Below are 8,802 nucleotides of genomic sequence, written 5' to 3'. Positions count from 1 at the left end.
TTGTATAACCCACACATATATAAAGTTTAAGTACTCGTGCCTAGTATGTAAAACATAAAATGCGCATGTATTCTCAGTTCTCAAAATAGTTAAAGTAAAAAGGGATGCTATAACTCACAATGATAAAGTAGCGGTAAAGTATGACTCGGGAAAATAGCAAATACGTAGGTCCAGAAAGTCCTCAACCTAAGTCAAATAGTACTAAGTCAGTAAATCGTACCAATAGGTTTAAATGTATGTAAATAAGGTCTTAAAGGTCATCATCATTCATCATCAAACAAAAGGTGTAAAGCAAGTTTCGTTCAAGTATAGAGTTTAAAACAAAGGCTGAGTTCGGTCAGTCACCACGGCCTCCATACCTACTGAAATAAGGTGAGACCAGTGGCCATGGCTCCGTATATGAGTCCTATAGCTGTGGTAAAAATCCCAGAAGCAAACTCTTCTTCGTTTGACCGTGGCGACGGTTTAAGTGCGAGTAGGTCAGAATTTTCAGCACAACGTTAAAAGGACATAGGGACGATCGGAGGGCCATAAATCCTAAACCGTAACTCGGATTAAGACGAGTCCTAAATGAAAAGTTATCTACTCAAACAGAGCTATCTGAAAATCATCTTTACAGTAGCCCAGGTCATACGGGTCAGACACAGAAACAGTAAAACAGTAGGGTCAATAGGTTCCGGTGGTTCTTGGTGCTCGATGCTTATCATGGTTCTCATCCTTGATGCATATAGCTTCAAGTGTACAACTCGTTGATGTGTTTGCATCATTTTCACCAAGGTTTGACCATCATAACCCAAGTGTAAGTCTAAGACATGAAGCACAACTCACTTAAGTGTTGCAAGTATTTTGATGAACCAAAGTTACATCAAAGTCTTAGATTCAACACATACATGAAATGTAAAAGTAATATTAACCAAGTTTTGACTATTATGACACAAGTGTAGGTTTAAGACATGTAGCACAACTCACTTAAGAGTTGTATGAAGTTTGATGAACCAAAGTTACATCAAGGTCTTAGATCTAACACATACATAAACTTTAAAACTAATAATAAGTTACAAACTTGAAAGTAAACTTATGAAATTAAGATCTTAAGTTGTAGAACATAGTTCTTAGTTAGATCTTGAAGATCCTAGACCCAAAAGTCTAGATCTAACATAAGTGTACAAAGTTATAGTTAAAGAAAGCTTACTTACATGTTCTTGAACTTTTAAAGTTAACTTTTAGTTCAAAATTAATGAGATCAAAGTTAACTAGTAACACTTGACCAATCTTAACCAACAACATGAATTTAAAGTGCATAATATAAAGAAACAAGCTAAGTAAACAAGTAACTAGTTCATGGGTTGTTCATACTTTAAAGATTCAAGCCAAAGCTTGATCTTTAAGGAAAGTAAACTTTAAGTTTACAATCATGATTCACAAGTAAGATTTTACAACCATGAACTTACAATCTTTTAACATATTAAATGTAGAGCATAACTAGAAAGCTTAAGCTCTTGTATGTTCTTGTAAATACAAGATGAAATGAAGAATTCAAACTAGAAAGTTTGATTCTTGTTACTAGTAAGTAATCATCAACAAGTAAGTAAACAACAAGTAATTAACAACAAACAAAGAACAAGTGATTTAAACAAGCAAAGAATGATGATAAAGGGGTGTTTTGGTTTCGGTTTTACAAGAGAAAAAGAAGGAAGAACACAAGCTTGTTACTTACAATTTAGAAAGTAAAATGAGAGAAAAAGCTTGAGAGAGAAATGCAAGTAAGTGTGTGAGTTTGAAATGAGAGGATTACAAGTGAGAAGTAATACATAAAATGAAACAAAACTCCTCCATACATGCCCTAAGGCCGACGGTTTGGAATCAAAAGAGGGGAAGGAGTTTGTCCACAAGGTTCTTGCATGAAAAGGTCTTAAAAGTTGGTTATAAGAGGTGATTTCATGGGAAAGATGTGCAAGTATTATGTAACTATATTCCTTATGTACTTAATCAATCTAGTTAAGATCAAATGTAATACTTACATGTTAAATGGGCTAATAAGTCCACTAAAGAAGTAGGGTGGGCTCTTTAAGTCCACTAACATTAATTAAAGCCCAAGTCCAAGTATTTAACAACTAAATCCAAATAAAGCCCAAGTAATTAACTAATATCCATAGTTAATTAAAATGATTAATAATACTTAATCATGAATGTAAATAATATTCATAAATATTATTCGTGTAATGTATGTGTGTCACAAAGACGTTTCGGGCATTCAAAGTCATGTACGATCAATCATGGTAACAAGTAAATGTAATAACATACATTCAATAAATCACAAGTATTAATAATAACAATTATTAATAAATAAACTTTGGAAAATCCAGGGTCGTTACAGTTATCAATATGATTATTATTATTGTTAGAATTATTATTATAATTAGTATTATAACTATTATTATAAGTACCATAATTGTTGTTAACATTATAATTATAAGTATTATATCTATTATTATTATTGTTATTTAAGTATTAATTATGATATTATTATTAAATTCAAAACTATAATATTATTATCATGGATAGGTTTATAATACAAATTATTATCACTTTCGTAAATATTAGTATTAGCATTTTTTATAAATAATAGAACTGATAATAATAACATAAGTATTATTATTTGTATTATCACGAGTATTATTATGTAAATTACTAAAATCAGTATTATAACTATCATTAATAATAAAATTAATATTTTCACAAGTATTATTATTAAAATCACTATTATTATTATTAATAGAGTTATTATTAACATTATTACCTTTATTAGTAATATTAAGTATTAACATTGTTATTATTTTTGTCATTTTTAAAATGATGATAGTATTACTATTATTACTATTTTTTTTTTACAACAAACAAATAATATATATATATATATATATATATATATATATATATATATATACATATATATATATATATATATATATATAACATAACAAAAACTAATATCTTTATATACAAAATGAATATATGAAACATATATATATACTATTAATATAAAGGATATAACGAATAAATTTATATATATATTTGTTCGATTATAATTATGTATATTAATAAATATACAAATGATATAGGTTCGTGAATCCGAGGCCAACCCTGCATTGTTCAGTATCGTCATATGTATTTTTACTACAAAATACAGTATAGTGAGTTTCATTACTCCCTTTTTAAATGTTTTTGCAATATATATTTTTGGGACTGAGAATACATGCGCTTTTTAAATGTTTTACGAAATAGACACAAGTAATCGAAACTACATTATATGGTTGAATGTATCGAAACCGAATATGCCCCTTTTAGCCTGGTAATCTAAGAATTAGGGAACATCACTAATTTTGAGAATTAGTGCACCCCTAATTGACGCGAATCCTAAAGATAGATCTATGGGCTTAACAAACCCCATTCTGGAATTTGGAATGCTTTAGTACTTCGAAATTTATCATATCCGATGGGTGTCCCGGAATGATGGGGATATTCTATATGCATCTTGTTAATGTCGGTTGCCAGGTGTTCAATCCATATGAATGATTTTTGTCTCTATGCATGAGATGTATTTTTTATGAGAAATGAAAATGAAAATCTTGTGGTCTATTAAAATGATGAAAATGATTGATTATGATAAACTAATGAACTCACCAACCTTTTAGTTGACACTTTAAAGTGTGTTTATTCTCAGGTATGAAAGAAATCTTCCGCTGTACATTTGCTCATTTTAGAGATATTACTTGGAGTCATTCATGACATATTTCAAAAGACGTTGCATTCGAGTCGTTGAGTTCATCAAGATTATTATTAAGTCAATTATAGATTGAATATATTCTGAAATAGTATGCATGCCTGTCAATTTTCGATGTAATGAAAGTTTTTCTTTTAAAAACGAATACAATGTTTGTAAATGTATCATATAGAGGTCAAGTACCTCGCGATGTAATCAACTATTGTGAATCGTTTATAATGTATATGAACGGGTCCTTTCACTTGACGGGCCGTTATATATATAAATTCTAGTTAGTTAAACTTATTTACAGGAGTACATAGTTAACCAAATAACCTGACGAACCCGTACAACATAGGCATAACTATTTATTAAAGGTGAAAAGTAGGCAGGTCTATGGGATTGGATAATAGTCTCTTTGAGTGAGTCAAAATTGGTCACAGATTAGTTTGTCATAATGAGTTGTAGATCAATTGGTTTTGGTTGACTCACATTAAACATTAAGTTAACCGTTGAAGATTATTAGTGCTTAAGAGCATCAACATTATAATAAATGCTAAATCATATTTGACTCCATAATTATATCTATATATCTAAAAGACAAAGTTCAAATGAATAGTGAAATTTAAAAGCTTTACCAGCTTACAACAAACTTTTTATTTTTTACAATTCAACCACACCCTTTTGATAGCCAACTTCATAGTTTTTATAAACATCCCACAAACTTTTCACATTTTATAATTTAACCAAAAAACTTCTCATTCATTATAAATCGCTCACACAATTTTTACTATTTAATAACTATTCATTATTATTACTATTATTATTATTATTATTATTATTATTATTATTATTATTATTATTATTATTGACAAAGTTCAAATGAATAGTGAAGTTTAAAAGCTTTACCAACTTACAACAAACTTTTTATTTTTTACAATTCAACCACACCCTTTTAATAGCCAACTTCATAGTTTTTATAAACATACCACAAACTTTTCACATTTTATAATTTAACCAAAAAACTTCTCATTCATTATAAATCGCTCACACAATTTTTACTATTTAATAACTATTCATTATTATTATTATTATTATTATTATTATTATTATTATTATTATTATTATATCTAAAAGACAAATTATTATATTATATTATACCTATATTCTAAAAGATAAAGGGAAAATGAATAGTACTCAGGGGTATTTTCGACTTTTTACCTTTTTTTCCTCCAAATTCAAGCACAAACACCCCAACAATTTACCCAAAAAATCAAATCCACCCCCCAAACAGGGGTGTAAAGTGTCAATTACCCATTGTCATAAAAAATCTTAAACAAACTCCACCCAAATATTCAAAGGGCCATATCGTCACACTCGCAACGAGTTAAATTTTTCCGCCACCATCGTTAAACTCGAAATAATTTTAGGAACACAATGTCACTAGAATATAGGTCCAAAATTATATTATATTTTATACCTATATTCTAAAAGAGAAATGGGAAATGAATAGTACTCAGGGGTATTTTCGACTTTATGCCCTTTTTTTCTTCCCAAATTCAACCACAAACACCCCCACACTTTACCCAAAAAATCAAATCCACCCCCAAACAGGGGGTAAAGTGTCAATTAACCATTCTCATAAAAAATCTTAAACAAACTCCACCCAAATATTCAACGGGCCATATCTTCGCACTCGCAACGAGTTAAATTTTTTCGCCACCATCGTTAAACTCGAAATAATTTTAGGAACACAATGTCACTAGCTATACGCAAAACGGGCGCTTTTTAAAAAATGCTAAATATTTGAGGTACTTTTCATACACGTTAATTCTCCGTTAAATTTTTAAAAGTCGACAACTCCATAGCGAAAAACGGAGATGCACATATATTGTTAATTTTAAATAACATTTAAATCTTTCACGGGTTATACCTTTTAGTTCGACTCGAGTTGCGCTTCAACGACATCATCGTTAGCCACAAAAAAATTTTACAAGCTAAACGCAATAAAATACATTGAAAACCGAACCCCCGGCGCGAAGCGAGTGTTCGAACACTAGTTATACATAAAACACAAATTATGTCAAAGAAACTCATTCATCCCCTACCCAAAATTTACAGGCTTGACCGTCACCCAATCGGTTTTAACACGTATTTAACAACAGTGATTTCACAAATGGATATTCCCGAATCCGAATTTCTTAGCATCACAAAGAATCAATGAATGAAATAAATCAAACCCCGTTCGATCTTGAGCCCGTGCGTTGCACGGAAGTTGTAAATATACGTCTACGCAAATGTAAATAAAAAATGAATCCAATTATTGTTACATAAATGGAGACAAAAAAAGGACTGCTTATCTTGAATAATAACAACTTGCAATTGTTAGTTTTCAAATTTTTAAATAGAAGAGGCAACAAAGTAATCTCAATACATGTTGTTATGGACTATTATGGCTTTATTTGTATTGATATAACAATAATGTGGTTTCTAGCAAAGTTTTAAAGCCTTTTACCTTTTCATTATGTCGATTGAGATTGTTGTATTCATTTTGATCTATCTCGACAAACAGTGTTCTGTTTTTTCGTTTATTCATCAGTATGAAACTTTCATTCTCTGCATTTTGTTGACTGTTGCGTTGCAGTACTAATTTTGTCGATCTGCAATCCATGTGATCAATATGTATACCTGCATAGATAAATATTACATAAACTTACAACTACAAAATTGATGTTTTGGATTGAATCAGCAGAGATGTAAACAAAAGAATTATTAGTTAGTGTGAAAAAAAGTAGAAAAAAGATGAGGAGAACATTCGTTTGTAATTTTGTCATAAAATTATCTATATAACAATGACGCTAGTTTGGAGGGTTACCAGCTAGATTTTTGTTGCAGTGGGTGCAAGCAGTGTAAAACCATTGTCTGTTTGCATCTATTGTTCCGATCATGCCTACGCAACTAAATTTGACAAACTGTATTTGCGTAATTTGTTAGTTCAAATATTTAATGATGTAGTATATTTTTTTATAAAAAATATATGTTGGCAACGACAGTCTTACCTTATAATTATTTGGGTTCTCCTCTAGTAATGTTTTTAGTGGAAACCTGTTGCTGACTCTTTATCGTTCAACATCGTCATACCTGTCTCTGTTAATATCGAGTGTTATATTATATCATGCACCTGTATAACACATTAGAGTTGGTTGTTGTTAAGTAGAGAATGGATGATGTGCAGAAATTTGACTAAATTAATACAACAATACAAACTGATGATAAGAGTTATTATTTTATAATGTCTTTTGAAGAACAGGTGCTTACTGTCTATGGATTGATTGTATTCTTCAACAGGTGCCTCTATAATCTTTGATAAAAGCTGCGTAATTATCATTAGCGTTCCATTGCACAAGCCAACCGCTACTTTAGCAACTACACAAACAACATAACAAAAGAAGCTTGATAACTTTGCACAAAAATTAAAAAGCTGCACCAAATCAATAAATCTAACATATAAATTTATTAACTTTAAATACAAATCAACAAATTGCAGAGTTAATGTTAGTAATACTAACATCGTTGTAGAAACAACATAGGAAAAACCACCATGAAGCAACTGATTAAAATGGTTAGGATCCCTCAAATAATTACGCCCATCAACCTGCCTTTGCGGGACAGAACCGCAGACACATACGCTGGGAACAGGGATGGTTGCCACCGGAGTAGAACGTCCACCAACCTCAACCTTTCTCTTTCTCTTTCTATTACTCATGTTGCAAATAAACTACTAGACACTTACTAGTGCTTTTTGATAAACAAAAACAGCTTCATCATAACAAGCCAAACATAAATAAGCATCACCGATACACATATCAAACTCAGCTACATCAGCGTCTTGACCCAATGCTGACATAGTAATACTAGCCAACACGTAATGCTCAAGTACAGCCTCGTATTCACCTTTCGCATCACAAACAAGACCCCATAAGTCTCCTATCTGACGCTTCTCAACAGAAGCGGAATCTATATGTAATCGTTTTATCAGACGTATATGTAAATAAGAATGTTCATATAATGGCGTAAACGGTGATATTATGAAAACTATATGTTATTAAGATGTAAGTTATTAAACTAATAAATTATATATCCTTATTAAAACGGTTTCTTAAAGGGGGATAATTCTCATACACACTTTTTTGATCTTCACACACATATTTTAACCTTTTACTCTTCTAATAATACTCAATTGGTGTGTGAGGATCAAAAAAGTTTGTGTGAGAATCATTCCCCTTTCTTAAAACTGGATTATCGGCCTTCAATTACATTGTAGCAACAAGCAATCCGGATTAATCAATAGTCTTTACTGGATGGCAGGTTGTTTTCTAGGCCTGCTTCGCCCATAGTCTTTTATATCTAATACAAGGGTCCGACTACAAAGACCCCTACGACTCCTATTCTATCCCATCGACACTAGCATGAAGTACATTTTATCTTATTTATTTATTTATTTTTACCTACAGCTCCCACTTTTCATTTTTTTATATGGATTTTGATTTTATTACCCTCATTTGTATCGAATCATCAGGCCATACATTTCAACTTTTTCTTTTTTACTTTATGTTGAGTCTATTTTATTTTGTCCAATTTGTACACTTATTTATTGTTAGTAAATAGTAATTTATCTAGACTTTAAGAATTACATTATTATTTGATATTTCCTCCATTTCAAATTAACAGTCATGTTTTGACTTTTCGAAATCTTTATTTTATAACTTTGACTTTAAATATTTTCTTTTGTGTTATATAATATTTGATTTGATGAAAACCTGAAAAGACTGAAGAAATTAGCTTGTTTTTCTCAAGTAAAATCTCATCTTTAACGATAATGAACGGATTACAGCGTTTTCCTACGACAACGGGATGCTTATATCTTTCGTTTTATCTCATTATTTCGTTTTCCTAGATGTAACTTTATCGTTTTGTCTGAACATTGTGATTGTAAATATGTATTAGTTTTTCTATATAATAAAATTTTACTTTGCCGT

The 8,802-nt window shown here is 30.3% G+C and overlaps 1 long non-coding RNA gene across 1 annotated transcript; it reads right to left on the bottom strand.

Annotated features, from left to right (window-relative positions):
* Positions 1-6,014: 6,014 nt before the first annotated feature.
* Positions 6,015-7,772, bottom strand: LOC139871035 (uncharacterized). Its single transcript, XR_011766636.1, has 4 exons — positions 7,333-7,772; positions 7,082-7,189; positions 6,823-6,944; positions 6,015-6,451 (listed from the first exon to the last, which is right to left on the bottom strand). It is a non-coding gene; the product is annotated as an uncharacterized lncRNA (long non-coding RNA).
* Between the last annotated feature and the right edge of the window lie 1,030 nt (positions 7,773-8,802).

Source organism: Rutidosis leptorrhynchoides, chromosome 1 (genome assembly GCF_046630445.1).
Source record: "Rutidosis leptorrhynchoides isolate AG116_Rl617_1_P2 chromosome 1, CSIRO_AGI_Rlap_v1, whole genome shotgun sequence".
NCBI classification, from domain to species: domain Eukaryota; kingdom Viridiplantae; phylum Streptophyta; class Magnoliopsida; order Asterales; family Asteraceae; genus Rutidosis; species Rutidosis leptorrhynchoides.
Note: the sequence above shows the minus strand (reverse complement) of the source record. Positions and strands in the feature narration are given on the sequence as shown.